General features: G+C 45.9%; 1 long non-coding RNA gene across 1 annotated transcript; it reads left to right on the top strand.

Annotated features, from left to right (window-relative positions):
* Positions 1-8,648: 8,648 nt before the first annotated feature.
* LOC123729811 (uncharacterized) lies at positions 8,649-9,735 on the top strand. Its single transcript, XR_006761461.1, has 3 exons — positions 8,649-8,699; positions 8,825-8,884; positions 9,121-9,735. It is a non-coding gene; the product is annotated as an uncharacterized lncRNA (long non-coding RNA).
* The last annotated feature ends 8,026 nt before the right edge of the window (positions 9,736-17,761 follow it).

Raw genomic sequence — 17,761 nt, 5'->3', positions numbered from 1 at the left:
TGATCAGTCAATACATACAGTATTCATTTCAACTACAGTACATTGTATCAATATTTTTATAACATTTTTATTTAAACTTTATTTAACTAAGTCAGTTAAGAACACATTGTTATTTACAATGACGGCCTAGGAACAGTGGGTTAACTGCCTTGTTCAGGGGCAGAACGACAGATTTATACCTTGTCAGCTCGGGATTCAATCTAGCAACCTTTCGGTTACTGGCCCAACGCTCGAAACACTAAGCTACCTGCCACCCCAATATCAAGTCCCCCCCCCATTTCAACCACTTATGAATAATTATAGACACTTATAACCAGTGTTATAAAACATAAGTGTATTATAAGGCATTATGAAGGTCATTAAAATAATTATAATATGCAGTTCATAGAAACTGTTACCCTTTATATATTTCAACAACTCACGTGTGTTAGATTTATCCTTATTAAAGGCCCTAACCTAGGAACTAAAATCTTTGTCTCCTTCTCGATGTTGCATGCAGTTCCCTCCCTCCCTCCCTCCCTCCCTCCCTCCCTCCCTCCCTCCCTCCCTCCCTCCCTCCCTCCCTCCCTCCCTCCCTCCCTCCCTCCCTCCCTCCCTCCCTCCCTCCCTCCCTCCCTCCCTCCCTCTAACCCCACATCTCTGGCAGAAGCAGGAAGTCCATCCCACACCCCAAAACTATTTTCTAAGAAAAGGAAACTGATCTGAGTCTCTGTGTCGTCTGTCTGTGTGAGAGTGAACAACAGTCAAAATGGCTCAGCAGGGAGTTCTTCTGGACCAGGACCAGTTCTGTTGTTCTGTCTGTCTGGATCTACTGCTTTCAAGAAGCACAAGCTGGTCAAAGCCACCGCACAACTACAGGAGAAGATCTGCTCTCATCATGACAAACTTCTGGAGGTTTACTGTCGTACTGATCAGCAGTGTATCTGTTATCTGTGTACAATGGATGAACATAAAGGCCATGATACAGTGTCAGCTGCAGCAGAGAGGACTGAGAAACAGGTAAGACCAGAACAACTTGTTGGTGACTGTCTGATAAACAAAGAATTAAAGATACAGTAGGAACTAAGGCTGTTTGAATATGAGATCATTCAAATGAAATTGATCCACAGCAGAACAAATATGAACACAAACCTTGAGTATATAGATATGTTAACCCAGATTCTGCAAATGTATCACCATTTTCTTAAGTCTAACACCATTATCATTCATTATCAAACACCCAATAAGGTCCCTAATTTGGGTGCTGTTAAAACTATAATCATTCACATAACAACATAATAATATAATTTCACACAGACACTTCCTCAAAATGTTTATCCCTATCTTCTATGGGCCCTACGTCACATGACTATACTATTGATCTACTGGACTAATAAAGCTTGATAGCTCATTGAAGAGTGATTCTCCACAGAGGCAGCTGGGGATGAGTCAGCAGAAGGTCCAGCAGAGATTCCAGGAGAGAGAGAAAGAACTGAAGAAACCAAAAAGCTGTGAAGTCTCTCAAGGTGAGTATTGTTGACCAGACGAGACACACCATTTTACCTGTCTCCTCCAGTCAGAGAGAGAGAAATAGAGGGAACCTTCTCCAATCCCACTATGTCTGGACCCCTATCAGACTGCTTTATGTAACTGATGGGATATGAACCCAGGTCTACTGCAGGAGAAACCAACGTCTTGACCGTTACACCAAGAGGACATTCCCTATTGGTCCGAGGGCTGATTTTGAAGTTGCAGGCGGGGCTACCTCATCACATAATCATGACTGACTCATGTCCCCTATAAATACCTCTCTCAATTCAATTCAATTCAAATGGCTTTATTGGCATGGGAAACATATCTTAACATTGCCAAAGCAAGTGAAATAAATAATAAACAAACGTGAAACAATCAGAAATGAACAGTAAACATTACACTGACAAAAGTTTCAAAGGAATAGAGACATTTCAAATGTTATCATTCAAGATCAAACAGAGTGAGCCGTGCACCAGACTGAGTTCTGGAGGTGAAATGGAAATGAATGAGGAGAGTTAAGTGAGGTAGAAGGTGTGGTGAAGAGCTCAGAACCAGAGCCTGGCATCAATGGACATGATAAAGAAGAATCTGGTGCAGTAGGAGTTTCATTTTTGGAGAAAGTGGATCCATACCTTTTGGCAGATCCATTTGTGGTTTCAGGGTGGGTGGGAAAGGAGTTGGGTGCAGTTGAATCAGTGAAGGTAACCTGTAGTGGACTTGTGATATTTGTTTGTGTTTCTTCTGACCAGAGGGAGTGGGAGCTCTGTGTCACGCAACTTGGGTCAAGATCTGTTTCTTGCTTTGCTCTTAGGAACAGGGCACCATTGAAAGGGGTGATTTCTGGGGTAGTGTTAAATGTGGAGGTGGAGCAATTGAAGTTGAAGATTCCTGGTGTTTGTGATGCCTGCCGTTTGGTACAACACAGACCCGGAAGTGAAACAGAGGAGTCACTGTCAGTCCTTTTGAGTTTTGAGTCTTTACCTGACAAAGTCATGTTAGGATATATCAGTTATCCTGTTAGAGTCTTTGTGTTGAATCCACTGAGCTGTTTCAGGTGCAACGTTTATGGTCATGTTGCAGCAGTTTGTAGGAGGGATATTCCAAGATGTGGGAAGTGTGCAGGAGGTCATGGGATAGAGGATTGTGTAGTTTTGGTGGATAAAGTTGTATGTGTCAACTGTAGGGGTGTCCATGTTGCTAGGGATCGGAAGTGTCCGGTGCGAGAGAGGCAGGTTATATTATAGTGGGGCGGCAGCGTAGCCTAGTTGTTAGAGTGTTGGACTAGTAACCAAAAGGTGGCAAGATCGAATGCCTGAGCTGACAAGGTACAAATCTGTCGTTCTGCCCCTGAACAAGGCAGTTAACCCACTGTTCCTAGGCTGTCATTGAAAATAAGAATTTGTTCTTAACTGACTTGCCTAGTTAAATAAAGTTTAAAAATAAATAGTCCAGTTGGGGGCGGTAATGCAACATATTGGATGCCAACCGCCATTAATCTCTGAAGAAGAAGAAATGTTATATTATGTCTATGTACAGTGTTGTAATGATGTCTCTCTCTCTCTCTCTCTCATTCCATCACTTTCATGGTAGTTGGTTGTGTGGGTCTCTGGTTATGAATGGGGTGCTGACAGACAATCGTTGATGGATATTTATAGAGCTCTGATCAGGACGACAATTGATTACGGGTGTATAGTTTATGGAACAGCAGCAAAGACTTGTCTTCAGAAGCTGGACAGAATCGAGTATATAGCTTTAAGGATATGTATTGGTGCCTTTAAATCAATATCTACTACCCACCATTGCGACCTGTACGCTCTCATTCGCTGGCCCTCGCTTCATACTCGTCGCCAAACCCACTGGCTCCAGGTCATCTGCAAGTCTCTGCTTGGTAAAGCCCCGCCTTATCTCAGCTCACTGGTCACCATAGCAGCACCCACCCGTAGCACTCGCTCCAGCAGGTATATTTCACTGGTCACCCCCAAAGCCAATACTTCCTTTGGTCGCCTTTCCTTCTAGTTCTCTGCTGCCAATGACTGGAACGAACTACAAAAATCACTGAAGCTGGAGACTCATATCTCCCTCACTAGCTTTAAGCACCAGCTGTCAGAGCAGCTCACACATCACTGCACCTGTACATTGCCCATCTGTAAACAGCCCATATATCTACCTACCTCATCCACATACTGTATTTATTTATTTATATTGCTCATTTGCACCCCAGTATTTCTACTTGCACATCTACCATTCCAGTGTTTAATTGCTATATTGTAATTACTTCGCCACCATGGCCTATTTATTGCCTTACATACGTTCGATAAATCCTACGTAAATACGACACCAACTGCACTGCAACACAATGCTGCAAAAGAAACACAGCATATTATTGTAAATGAATGCAACTCTGGTATATCTAACTGAACTAGATGGTTGGCGCATAACCATAATATTATACATTTTCTGGTCATGGCCTGGTCACCATATTTTTTGTCAGAAAACATTTAAAACCTAAACAAAACGCATGTTTCTGGCCTCTTTTTCAAGATGTGGCCAATTTAAACAGCCAGTAGACATGTTTTAAACTAAGAAATAACCTTATTTCAATGTTTTATTACAACGTATTGTTCCTAAATGGCTGCTGGGTAATTTGATATGTGTTGAAATCTGTTAGTTCTTAGACATCAAATAGAGAGAATGCTGCGCAGGTTCACTGAGTTGTAAACCTAATGGATAGGTGGAGCTCATTGATTTGTAGCTCTGACAGTTGCTACCTCAGATTATGAGCCTATCAAGTGTGGTGAATGAGGTATGTAGTACCCACAGAAGACCACAGGGAGGAGCAAGAGAGATATAAACACATACAGTTTTTCCTCTTTAAATACCCTGAACCTAACAATCAATCAAATGTATTTATAAAGTCCTTTTTACATCAGCAGATGTCACAAAGTGCTGTACAGAAACTCTAACCCTACGTTTAACCTATTTTATCCTGAAGCCTTATTCTAGGGTAGGGTAGCCTGAACATGTTTAGAAACTGTTTTAGTAATAATATTATGTTAGTAAATACCATTATAATACTAACTATATATTTTATTACATAAATGCTATGTAAGCATTTGCCTTTTTTTGATATTTTATTATAGTTATTATTGCAAGGCAGAACTGGGTGACCTAGTAATGAGCAATTGTTGTGGGATAGGTGGGGCAGGTCTGAGACTGATCTCAGGAATTAATAAGAAAAATACACTTTATTTCTCAGCTGCCTCACCAATGTCTTTACGTGAATTAATAACTTTTAATTGGTAAATATTTCCAATAGATGGCAGCATAAGACCACGAAGCATCAGTTATAGGCTACAAGCAGCAATATGATTGACATAAAATATTATGCAACCAAAGACTACATGATTTTCTAAAATGGTCACTCATTACTTTACAGTTAGCTATATATATCTCGTATTAGTCCTGTTTTGCTTTAAGGAGAGGAAAAAAATATGAACTATTGCAGGTATTGAACCCCGGCCCCCCTGACTAGGGTGAGTCGAGGAAATATCTGGTTGCGACAACCAATCATATCACCGTCTGCAACCAAGAAGTAACCAAGAATTGCCCTCGCCAACCAATCCGAGATGCCAGTGCAACTAAGAGGTAAGTAAGAAGTGACCAATGAGAATAGAGCTATGGCGGGACCTTTAAACTCTAGTCAAGAGGACCATGGAAAATATATTTCCTCAGGTAATTTTGTTCGCGATTTATCTTTCATCATCATCAAAATATAAAATGTTCCAGTTCATTTAATCACTTACAACAATAAAATAACAATTTACAGCATAACAAACAATGAAACTGACATAAGCAGCCTGAGGAGAAGCCTTTTTTATTTTTTGTATTTATTTTTATTTCACCTTTATTTAACCAGGTAGACCAGTTGAGAACAAGTTCTCATTTACAACTGCGACCTGGCCAAGATAAAGCAAAGCAGTGCGACAAAAACAACACAGAGTTACACATAAACAAACCTACAGTCAATAACTCAATAGAAAAATCTGTGTACAGTATGTGCAAATGTAGAAGATTAGGGAGGTAGGCAATAAATAGTGGCCAAAATAATTACAATTATACTGGAGTGATAGATGTGCAGATGATGAATGTGCAAGTAGAGATACTGGAATGCAAAAGAGCAAGAGGGTAAGTAATAATATGGGGATGAGGTAGTCGGGTGTGCTATTTACAGGTACAGTAAGCTGCTCAGACAGCTGATGCTTAAAATTAGAGAGGGAGATTTTTGCAATTGGTTCCAGTCATTGGCAGCAGAGAACTAGAAGAAAAGGCGGCCAAAGGAGGTGTTGGCTTTGGGGATGTTCACTGCAATACACCTGCTGGAGCGCGTGCTATGGGTGGGTGTTGCTATAGTGATCAGTGAGCGGAGATAATGCAGGGTTTTACCTAGCAAAGACCTATAGATGACCTGGAGCCAGTGGGTTTGGTGACAGATATGTAGTGAGGACCAGCCAACGAGAGCATACAGGTCGCAGTGGTGGATAGTACATGGGTCTTGGTGATAAAACAGATGGCACTGTGATAGACTACGTCCAGTTTGCTGAGAGTGTTGGGGGCTATTTTGTAAATTACATCGCCGAAGTCAAGGATCGGTAGGATAGTCAGTTTTACGAGGGTATGTTTGGCGGCATGCTTGAAGGAGGCTTTGTTGAGAAATAGGAAGCCGATTCTAGATTTAACTTGGGATTGGAGTTGCTTAATGTGAGTCTGGAAGGATAGTTTACAGTCTAACCAGACACCTAGGTATTTGTAGTTGTCCACATATTCTAGGTCAGAACCGTCCAGAGTGGTGATGCTGGACGGGTGGGCAGGTGCAGGCAGCGATTGGTCGAAAAGCATGCATTTAGTTTTACTAGCGTTTAAGAGCAGTTGGAGGCCACGGAAGGAGAGTTGTATGGCATTGAAGCTCATCTGGAGGTTAGTTAACACAGTGTCCAAAAAGGGGCCAGAAGTATACAGAATGGTGTCATCTGCGTAGAGGTGGATCAGAGAATCACCAGCAGCAAGAGCAACATCATTGATGTATACAGAGAAAAGAGTCGGCCCGAGAATTGAACCCTGTGGTACCCCCATAGAGACTACCAGAGGTCCGGACAACAGGCCCCCCGATTTGACACACTGAACTCTATCAGAGAAGTAGTTGGTGAACCAGGCGAGGCAGTCATTAGAGAAACCAAGGCTGTCGAGTCTGCCAATAAGGATGTGGTGATTGACAGAGTCGAAAGCCTTGGCCAGGTCTATGAATACGGCTGCACAGTAATGTCTCTTATCGATGGCGGTTATGATATCGTTTAGGACCTTGAGCGTGGCTGAGGTGCACCCATGACCAGCTCTGAAACCAGATTGCATAGCAGAGAAGGTACGGTGGGATTCGAAATGGTCGGTAATCTGTTTGTTGACTTGGCTTTTGAAGACCTTAGAAAGGCAGGGTAGGATAGATATAGGTCTGTAGCAGTTTGGGTCTAGAGTGTCTCCCCCTTTGAAGAGGGGGATGACCGCGGCAGCTTTCCAATCTTTAGAGATCTCAGACGATACGAAAGAGAGGTTGAACAGACTAGTAATAGGGGTTGCAACAATGGCGGTGATATGTTTAGAAAGAGAGGGTCCAGGTTGTCTAGCCCAGCTGATTTGTAGGGATCCAGGTTTTGCAGCTCTTTCAGAACATCAGCTATCTGGATTTGGGTGAAGGAGAAATGGGGGTGGGGCTGTTGACCGGGTTGTCTAGTCCAGCTGATTTGTAGGGGTCCAGATTGTCTAGCCCAGCTGATTTGTAGGGATCCAGGTTTTGCAGCTCTTTCAGAACATCAGCTATCTGGATTTGGGTGAAGGAGAAATGGGGGTGGGGCTGTTGACCGGGGTGGGGTGGCCAGGTGGAAAGCATGGTGCTGGATGGTGTATTGTACTGTGGTGTTGGGTACTGTATAATATGATTGTGTGGAGGCTGTGGTGGCACACAATGTGTTTTTAGGAGGGGGGAGTGTCAGTGTAATGAGGATGACAAGTCAGTCTCTCTCTCTGTGTCTCTCTCTGAGTCTCTCTCTCTCTGTGTCCCTCTCTCTCTGTGTCCCCCTCTCTCTGTGTCCCTCTCTCTCTCTCTCTCTCTGTGTCTCTCTGCCTCTCTCTCTCTCTCTCTCTCTCTCTCTCTCTTAACAGCGCTCTGCACAGGCAGCAGTGGAGGACAGTGATCAGATCTTTACTGAGCTGATCCGCTCCATTGAGAGAAGGAGCTCTGAGGTGAAGGAGCTGATCAGAGCCCAAGAGATGGCTCAAGTGAGTCAAGCTGAAGGACTCCTGGAGCAACTGAAGCAGGAGATAGCTAAGCTGAGGAAGAGAAGCACTGAGCTGGAGCAGCTCTCACACACAGAGGATCACATCCATTTCCTCCAGGTAACTGAACTGCCTTGTTACATGTGATATGAAATTAACTTCATGTGAAGCTATTCATCTCAATCATTATGTTGAACTGTCTGTCTCTCTGTACCTCTCCCTCTCTCTCTGTCCATCCTCTCTCTCTCTGTCTCTCTCCCTGTCCCTCTCTCTCTCTCTGTCCCTCCTCTCTCTCTCTGTCCCTCTCTCTCTCTCTGTCCCTCTCTCTCTCTCTGTCCCTGCCTCGCTCTCTGTCTCTCTCTGTCCCTCTCGCTCTCTATCCCCCTCTCTCTCTCTCTCTCTCTCTGCCTCTCTCTGTCCCTCTCTCTGTCCCTCTCTCTGTCCCTATCTCTCTCTGTTCCTCTCTCTCTCTCTGTCCCCCTCTCTCTCTGTCCCCCTCTCTCTCTCTGTCCCTCCTCTCTCTCCAACTCTCTCTGTCTCTCCCTTTCTCTCTTTGTCTGTGTCTGTTTCGCTCTGTCTCTCTGCCTGTCTGTGTCTGTCTGTGTCTGTCTCTCTCTGTCTCTCTCTCTCTCTGTGTCTCTCCCTCTGTCCCTGTCTCTCTGTCCCTCTCCCTCTCTCTCTCTTTCTCTCTCTCTCTCTCCAGAGTTATCAGTCTCTCTCCAGTATCAGTGTATCTTCAGACTTACCCAGCATCGTTGTCCGTCCTCTTCAGTACTTTGGAGATGTGAGTAAGACTGTGTCTGAACTGAGAGAGAAACTAGAAGACTTCCTTAAAGGAGAATGGACCAAGATCTCCACTACAGGTGTGTTGAAAATAATATGAACATCAACTTTAGACCATTGAAAGTTCCCTACTAGTCATATACATGTGGAATATGGTATGATGATAACATTCCCTCTCTCTGTCAATGTGTTTGTGTGTCTGTAGTGAATATAGTGGATGTTGTACTGCCTCCAGAGCCCAAGACCAGAGAACAGTTGTTACAATGTGAGTCTCTTTATTGTGAAGTAACTAACAGTCTCTTTTTACTGACACTCCTAACAATCCCTCTAGAAATATATAGCAATAGTAGATCTAATCAAAGACTGGGTATCTATCTGACTCCTCATATTTCTCTGATTTGATCTCTGCTGTGCTCTAATCAAAGACAGGGTAGATACAGTATCTGACTTAACTTATTGTTCTAACTCCCCTCATTGGTCTCTGCTCTGCTCTTCTCCCAGATTCCTGTCAACTCACACTGGACCCAAACACAGCAAACACACACCTCTCTCTGTCTGAAGGGAACAGAAAGGTGACCACTACACGCCAAGTCCAACCATATACTGACCATCCAGACAGATTCACCAACCAGTGCCAGGTTCTGTGTAGAGAGGGTCTGTCTGGACGCTGTTACTGGGAGGTGGAGTGGAGTGTATGTTATTACAGCAGACTCATATAAAGACATCAGCAGAACAGAGAGAGATAATAGATTTGGATTCAATAACAAGTCCTGGAGTTTACAGTGCTATAATGGTTGTTATTGGTTCAGACACAATAATGTTAAGACTAAAGTATCAGCCCCTCAGTCCTCCAGAGTAGGAGTGTACCTGGATCACAAGGCAGGTACTCTGTCCTTCTACAGTGTCTCTGACACAATGACCCTCCTCCACAGAGTCCAGACCACATTCACTCAGCCCCTCTATCCTGGGTTTAATATCTATGGTACTGCTGAGCTGGTTAAACTGTAGTAGGGTCCACATAGATACTAGTCATGCTGGTGTAGTCTATAGCTGAGCTGGTTAAACTGTAGTAGGGTCAACATAGATACTAGTCATCCTGGTGTAGTCTATAGCTGAGCTGGTTAAACTGTAGTAGGGTCCACATAGATACTAGTCATGCTGGTGTAGTTTATAGCTGAGCTGGTTAAACTGTAGTAGGGTCCACATAGATACTAGTCATGCTGGTGTAGTCTATAGCTGAGCTGGTTAAACTGTAGTAGGGTCCACATAGATACTAGTCATGCTGGTGTAGTCTATAGCTGAGCTGGTTAAACTGTAGTAGGGTCCACATAGATACTAGTCATGCTGGTGTAGTCTATAGCTGAGCTGGTTAAACTGTAGTAGGGTCCACATAGATACTAGTCATGCTGGTGTAGTCTATAGCTGAGCTGGTTAAACTGTACTAGGGTCCACATAGATACTAGTCATGCTGGTGTAGTCTATAGCTGAGCTGGTTAAACTGTAGTAGGGTCCACATAGATACTAGTCATGCTGGTGTAGTCTATAGCTGAGCTGGTTAAACTGTAGTAGGGTCCACATAGATGCTAGTCATGCTGGTGTAGTCTATAGCTGAGCTGGTTAAACTGTAGTAGGGTCCACATAGATACTAGTCATGCTGGTGTAGTCTATAGCTGAGCTGGTTAAACTGTAGTTGGGTCCACATAGATACTAGTCATGCTGGTGTAGTCTATAGCTGAGCTGGTTAAGGAAATGTAACAAGGTTGGGCTATGTAAGGCAAGCCCCAACTCAGATTCATTGAGCTCTCAAATAATCACTTACAGGTGGTTTGTCGACCAGCTTCATTACTGAAATAATTAGTCGATATCAAATAAAGATTGAGTGGTGAAGAATTATCCAAGTCTCTCTCACTTGATTAGAATTTCCACGACACACCAGAGAACAGAAAGTAGCTGGAGCAGCAGCACCTAAATATCAGCAGAAAAGACTAAAGAAACTGCCGGTTATCACTGTCTGCACTCTGTCTCCTCCCGAGTTTTGGTGCAATTACAGCCAACTAACACAATAATTGTCACGTCCTGACCAGTAATAGGGGTTATTTGTTATTGTAGTTTGGTCAGGACGTGGCAGGGGGTATTTGTTTTATGTGGTTCGGGGGTTGTGTCTATGTAGAGGGGTATTGTATTTATGTGTTCCGGGGTTTTTGGTGTATGTTCTTGTTTTGGTATTCTAGGTTTTCTATGTTGTGTATTTCTTTGTTGGCCGGCTGTGACTCTCAATCAGGAACAGCTGTACATCGTTGTTTCTGATTGAGAGTCATACTTAGGGAGCTTGTTTTCACCTGTCTGTTTGTGGGTAGTTGTATTTTGCACTGCTGTTAATATAGCCTGCGAAACTGTCGTTCTTTGTTTATTGTTTTTTCGTGTTCACTTTATAAATAAAATAATGATGAGCACGCAACCCGCTGCACCTTGGTCTAATCTCTACGACAGCCGTGACAGAACTACCCACCACAAGATGACGAAGCAGCGGGGATTGGAGCACCGGCCTGAAGGTTGGACCTGGCTGAAGGAACGGCAATATTGGGAGGACAAGTTATGGGAGCTACGGGAACCTGAGAGGCACCCCCAATAAAAAAAATTGGGGGGGGCACACGAGTAGTTTGGCGGGGCCAGGATTAAGCCAACTTCCGGTGCTTATAGGAAGCAGCCTGTCATTAGTCAGGTCCCGTGCTATGAGGTGATATGCATGGCGTTGAGGCCGAGCATTCACAGGCCGGTGTGCGAGGTGCCAGCGTCCCGCATTTGCCAGGGAGAAGTGGGCATCCAGCCAGTATGGGCGGTGCCAGTCCTGCGCTCGAGACCGCCAGTGCACCTCTACGGTCCAGTATATCCTGTTCCCGCTCCTCGCACTAGCCGTGAGGTGCGTGTCTCCAGTCTGGCACATCCCAAGCCAGCACCACGCACCAGGCTTTCAGTGCATCAGCCCAGTCCATTATGTCCTGTTCCTGCTCCTCGCACTAGCCGTGAGGTGTGTGTCTCCGGTCTGGCGCATCCCAAGCCAGCACCAGGCTTTCAGTGCATCAGCCCAGTCCAACTCAGCCTGTTCCTGCTTCCTGCACTAGCCCTGAGGTGCGTGTCCCCAAACTGGCACATCCAGTTCCAGCACCACGCATCAGGCTTGCAGTGCGTCAGCCCAGTCCCAGTCCAGAGTGTCCGGCAACAGTACCTCGTCCAGAGTGTCCGGCAACAGTACCTCGTCCAGAGTGTCCGGCAACAGTACCTCGTCCAGAGTGTCCGGCAACAGTACCTCGTCCAGAGTGTCCGGCAACAGTACCTCGTCCAGAGTGTCCGGCAACAGTACCTCGTCCAGAGTGTCCGGCAACAGTACCTCGTCCAGAGTGTCCGGCAACAGTGTCTAGTCCAGAGTGTCCGGCAACAGTGTCTAGTCCAGAGTGTCCGGCAACAGTGTCTAGTCCGGAACCGAGTGACACGGCCTACTGTCCGGAACCGAGTGACATGGCCTACAGTCCGAAACCGAGTGAGTCGTCCTACAGTCCGGAGCTCCTAGAATCGCTTTACAGTCTGGTGCTCCGAGAGTACAGTCCAGGGTCAACAGTGACACGAGTCAGGCCGAGGTATTTGGGAGGAGTGGACTGGTCAGGGGGTGGTCTTAGGCCCGAGCCTAAACCACCTCCACTGTAGGAGGTTTAGGGAGGGGGGGTGTAGCGCAGGAGCCGTCGGCAGCCACCCTCCCTTCCCTCCCTTTAGTTAGGGGTTTATTTTTTTTATTTTTTGTTGAGGTGCATACGGGGTCTGCACCTTTGGGGGGGGGGGGTGATGTCACGTCCTGACCAGCAATAAGGGTTATTTGTTATTGGGGTTTGGTCAGGATGTGGCAGAGGGTATTTGTTTTATGTGGTTCGGGGTGGTTGTGTGTTTAGTGGGGTGTTTGATTTATTATTCTGGGTTTTGGGCAATGTTCTATGTATTTCTATGTCTAGTCATTTGTATTTCTATGTTTAGGTAATTGGGGGTGGACGCTCAATTGGAGGCAGGTGTTTTCTTGTTGCCTCTGATTGAGGGTCCTATAAATAGGTATGTGTTTGTGGGTATTTTGTGGGAGATTATGTGCTGGGTATAGCTTTGTTGCCTTACCGGCCTGTTATTAGTCGTTGTGTACGTGTTTGTTTTGGTTTCCCTTCTTTGTCCATTCAATAAAAGATGAGTGCACATTTCCCCGCTGCGTCTTGGTCCACTTTACCCTACGATGACCGTGACAATAATAATATAGATATTGTCTAAATGACAGGAAATTATATATATTCAACAATAATATAGCGATATTGTCTAAATGATATGATATATATTCAACAATCTCCCCATATGTAACTGTATAGATTTCCCCATCACTACTCCTGGTTTCAGTAGGTCCAGTCTTCAGTCTTTTACATCTTGTTTAACTGGAAGTATTCCTCTATCATTATTTAGACATTTCCCATGTTCCTCTCTCTCCACCCCCTTTCTCAACCACATCTTGGACTAAGGTAGACATTTCCCATGTTCCTCTCTCTCCACCCCCTCTCTCAACCACATCTTGGACTCAGGTAGACATTTCCAATGTTCCTCTCTCTCCACCCCCTCTCTCAACCACATCTTGGACTCAGGTAGACATTTCCCATGTTCCTCTCTCTCCACCCCCTTTCTCAACAACATCTTGAACTCAGGTATACATTTCCCATGTTCCTCTCTCTCCACCCCCTCTCTCAACCACATCTTGGACTCAGGTATGGTTCTCCTCCATTGTCAGATGAGAGAGACAGAAATGGTTGTGTCTCTGTGGTGTTTTTTAGATAAAGACTTTGTAGTCCACATGTTAGAGAATGACCTAAGGATACGCTACACATGTGACCAGGTTCTGCAGCAGCCCTGCTACAGTGAACACACACACATGTACACACACACCGTCTGGTACATATTGTTGTCTGCCAGCAGAGCCTGGCCCTCATGTCTCTCTCTCTCTCCCTATGGATTGATGGAGACACAGCCCTGGATCAGAACATTCCTGAGTCTGTCAGTGCCCAGATCAACAAGAACTTCACCAAGAGCAAATGGAGGGTGGGCTACTCTTACTGTCCTCTCCTCCTGTCAACTGATAGACCTTCATGGAACATTCTGGGAGCTTTATGGTGCAAAATGGCCTTTTACAATAAGGGTCTCTTTACAAGGGGGTTACAAAGGGTTTACAATTAGTTTAATAATTTATAAATGCCTAAGTCTCTGATGGAAATGTGTTTGGTCCTGCTGCAAGTGTTTAATGTCACAGCGGTGGTCCTTCGTGAAGCTGCTCCGGCTGGGGACCAGTCAGGAGGCTCCCAGCCAGACCACCCTGCCTAGCCCTGTAGAAGAGGCTCCCAGCTAGACCACCCTGCCCTGCCCCTGTAGAAGAGGCTCCCAGCCAGACCACCCTGCCCAGCCCCTGTAGAAGAGGCTCCCAGCCAGACCACCCTGCCCAGCCCTGTAGAAGAGGCTCCCAGCTAGACCACCCTGCCCAGCCCTGTAGAAGAGGCTCCCAGCCAGACCACCCTGCCCTGCCCCTGGAGAAGATGCTCCCAGCCAGACCACCCTGCCCTGCCCCTGTAGAAGAGGCTCCCAGCTAGACCACCCTGCCCAGCCCTGTAGAAGAGGCTCCCAGCCAAACCACCCTGCCCTGCCCCTGTAGAAGAGGCTCCCAGCCAGACCACCCTGCCCTGCCCCTGTAGAAGAGGCTCCCAGCCAGACCACCCTGCCCTGCCCCTGGAGAAGAGGCTCCCAGCCAGACCACCCTGCCCTGCCCCTGGAGAAGAGGCTCCCAGCCAGACCACCCTGCCCTGCCCCTGGAGAAGAGGCTCCCAGCCAGACCACCCTGCCCTGCCCCTGGAGAAGAGGCTCCCAGCCAGACCACCCTGCCCTGCCCCTGTAGAAGAGGCTCCCAGCCAGACCACCCTGCCCTGCCCCTGGAGAAGAGGCTCCCAGCCAGACCACCCTGCCCTGCCCCTGGAGAAGAGGCTCCCAGCCAGACCACCCTGCCCTGCCCCTGTAGATTTCTGTACATGTTGTTTTTTCTTTCTAGATTCATTTAACCTTTTATGTAGCCTGTATTTAACCTTTATTTAACCTTTATTTAACTAGGCAAGTCAGTGTTACATGCGTTACCTGGCATCCATTGCAGTTTAATATGTTGAGGTAAGTGGTATTGAAAAGTCTGACGTAGAATATATACCCGAACCTGTGATCTGTGGAAGAGGTGATATCTAGAGAGAAGTTGTCAGTTGTAACCCATTCAGCTGAGGTTTTCAGTCCTCTATCAAAATGATCATTGATTGGGGGCACTGCATTGCTGCCAGACCCTGAGATCTCCTGTGTGAATTGTTTGTTTATAGTTATATCGCTCAATTTTGTTTTGTTTTGTCTAAATCCAAGTGCGTTGCAAGTTTGAAAGTGGATTGTACGTGGTATGTGACCTTCTTAATCCTAATCGCTGTAATATGAGGAAAACTTTACCATCACTACTGGAGGTTGTATGGACACAATGAGTTAATCAACCCCGAGATTAAGCTCACACTCTCTAAAACAGCATTTGCCTGATGGTTGTTCTACAAAGTCAACAAAGGAAACCAAGAAGAAGCGCAGCTCAAGAGGTGGTGTGAGGAACACACTACGCTGGAGGGGAATCTGTTACCTGCTCCAGGTGATCACCCTGTCAAGAGGTGGTGTCAGGAACACACTACGCTGGAGGGGAATCTGTCACCTGCTCCAGGTGATCACCCTGTCAAGAGGTGGTGTCAGGAACACACTACGCTGGAGGGGAATCTGTCACCTGCTCCAGGTGATCACCCTGTCAAGAGGTGGTGTCAGGAACACACTACGCTGGAGGGGAATCTGTCACCTGCTCCAGGTGATCACCCTGTCAAATGTGACGTCATTAAATAATAAACTGGATCAGTTAGCAGCAAGAGTTACATTTGACGAGGACTTTAGGAGAAGTAATTCAATCTGGTTTACAGAAATGTGGCTCAAGCAGGACAATATTGATGTAAACATTGATGTTCTGTTATTAGAGCAGATGGAGACTAAACAACATCACATAAATCAATAGGCAGGGGACTATGTATCTTTGTAGATAATACTTGGGCCACGCAGTGTAATCTGATTGAAGTGTGCACCGGAGACTATGAGATTCTCCTTGTGTCATTCAGGTCATTCTATCTACCACGTGAGTTGGGACAGATCACAATTACTCTGGTCTATGTACCTGGACCTAACAATAAGGAAGCTGCTGACAGAATTACACACTGTTTCAATGCTGCTCTTTCAGCATCAACTGACCAGTCAGGATTTGTGTTTGGGGATTTTAATCGGCTCTCCCTCCCTCCCCACTCTGCAACAGACTGTCACCTGTCCAACTCGTTCAACTCTGATCCTGGATCAGTGTTATGGAAACATAGAGGACGCAGACAAGGCAGTGTGCAGAGCAGCCATCAGGAAGTCAGACCATAACGTTATCCAGGAGATACTGATGCTGTAAAGGAGACTAGAGACTGGAAGGATAAAGTGGAGCAGAGGTTCTGTCCAGCCAATCCAAGACAAGCATGGGAGGGGCTTAATGCAGTGATGGGGAGAGAGAGGGAAACAGAGAACAATACATTGGCTGACTGTTCATCCTCTGGAAACCACCTGAACTGTTTTTATGGAAGATTTGACACCGTCCATTTTAAAGACGAATGTAAACAAATATGAGAGAGCATCCCCAAATCCTCTCCTATCCAGAAAACAGAGAATGAGGTGACCTCCTGCTTGTCACATATTAAGCTACACAAACAGCGGGCCCAGACGGACTACGGGGCAAAGTAATGAAGGTCTGTGCCGACCAGCTCAAGGGAGTCTTCACACGACTGTTTCAACTCCTGCTGAGAACATGTACAGTGCCAAACTCCTGGAAGGTGTCGACCATTGTACCGGTGCCTAAGAAGTCAGGGGCCAAATCACCAAATGACTTTCGGCCTATGGCCTTCACGCCCCTTCTGGCCAAATGCATGGAAAGGGTTGTTAGTAAACACCTTACCCTGTCCATAGCAGATCAACTGGACCCATTACAGTTTGCCTATAAGGCACAGAGAGGGACTGAGGAGCCTACCCTGACCTGGGTGAACATGGTGGCTAGTCACCTTCAACATGCTAAATCATATCATCACAGAGAGGGACTGAGGATGCTACCCTGACCTTGGTGAACATGGAGGCTAGTCACCTTCAACATGCTAAATCATATCATCACAGAGAGGGACTGAGGAGCCTACCCTGACCTTGGTGAACATGGAGGCTAGTCACCTTCAACATGCTAAATCATATCATCACAGAGAGGGACTGAGGATGCTACCCTGACCTTGGTGAAAATGGTGGATAGTCACCTTCAACATGCTAAATCATATCATCACAGAGAGGGACTGAGGATGCTACCCTGACCTTGGTGAAAATGGTGGATAGTCACCTTCAACATGCTAAATCATATCATCACAGAGAGGGAGTGAGGAGCCTACCCTGACCTTGGTGAACATGGTGGCTAGTCACCTTCAACATGCTAAATCATATCATCACAGAGGGGGACTGAGGATGCTACCCTGACCTGGGTGAACATGGTGGCTAGTCACCTTCAACATGCTAAATCATATCATCACAGAGAGGGACTGAGGATGCTACCCTGACCTTGGTGAACATGGTGGCTTCAACATGCTAAATCATATCATCACAGAGGAGGACTGAGGATGCTACCCTGACCTTGGTGAACATGGTGGCTAGTCACCTTCAACATGCTAAATCATATCATCTCAGAGGTGGACTGAGGAGCCTACCCTGACCTTGGTGAACATGGTGGATAGTCACCTTCAACATGCTAAATCATATTCACATATTTGATTTATTGCTTTTAGTTCAGCTTTCAATACATTGCAAATACACACACTGCTGAAACGACTACTAGACCTGGATGTCAACGGAGGCCTCGCAGGTTGGATCAAGGACTTTAACTGACGGCCCACAGACTGTCCTCATGAATGGGGCCTTCTCTGATGAACTGACCCTGAACACAGGGGCACCCCAGGGGTGTGTC

This window comes from Salmo salar, chromosome ssa23 (assembly GCF_905237065.1).
Source record: "Salmo salar chromosome ssa23, Ssal_v3.1, whole genome shotgun sequence".
Taxonomy (NCBI): Eukaryota; Metazoa; Chordata; class Actinopteri; order Salmoniformes; family Salmonidae; genus Salmo; species Salmo salar.
Note: the sequence above shows the minus strand (reverse complement) of the source record. Positions and strands in the feature narration are given on the sequence as shown.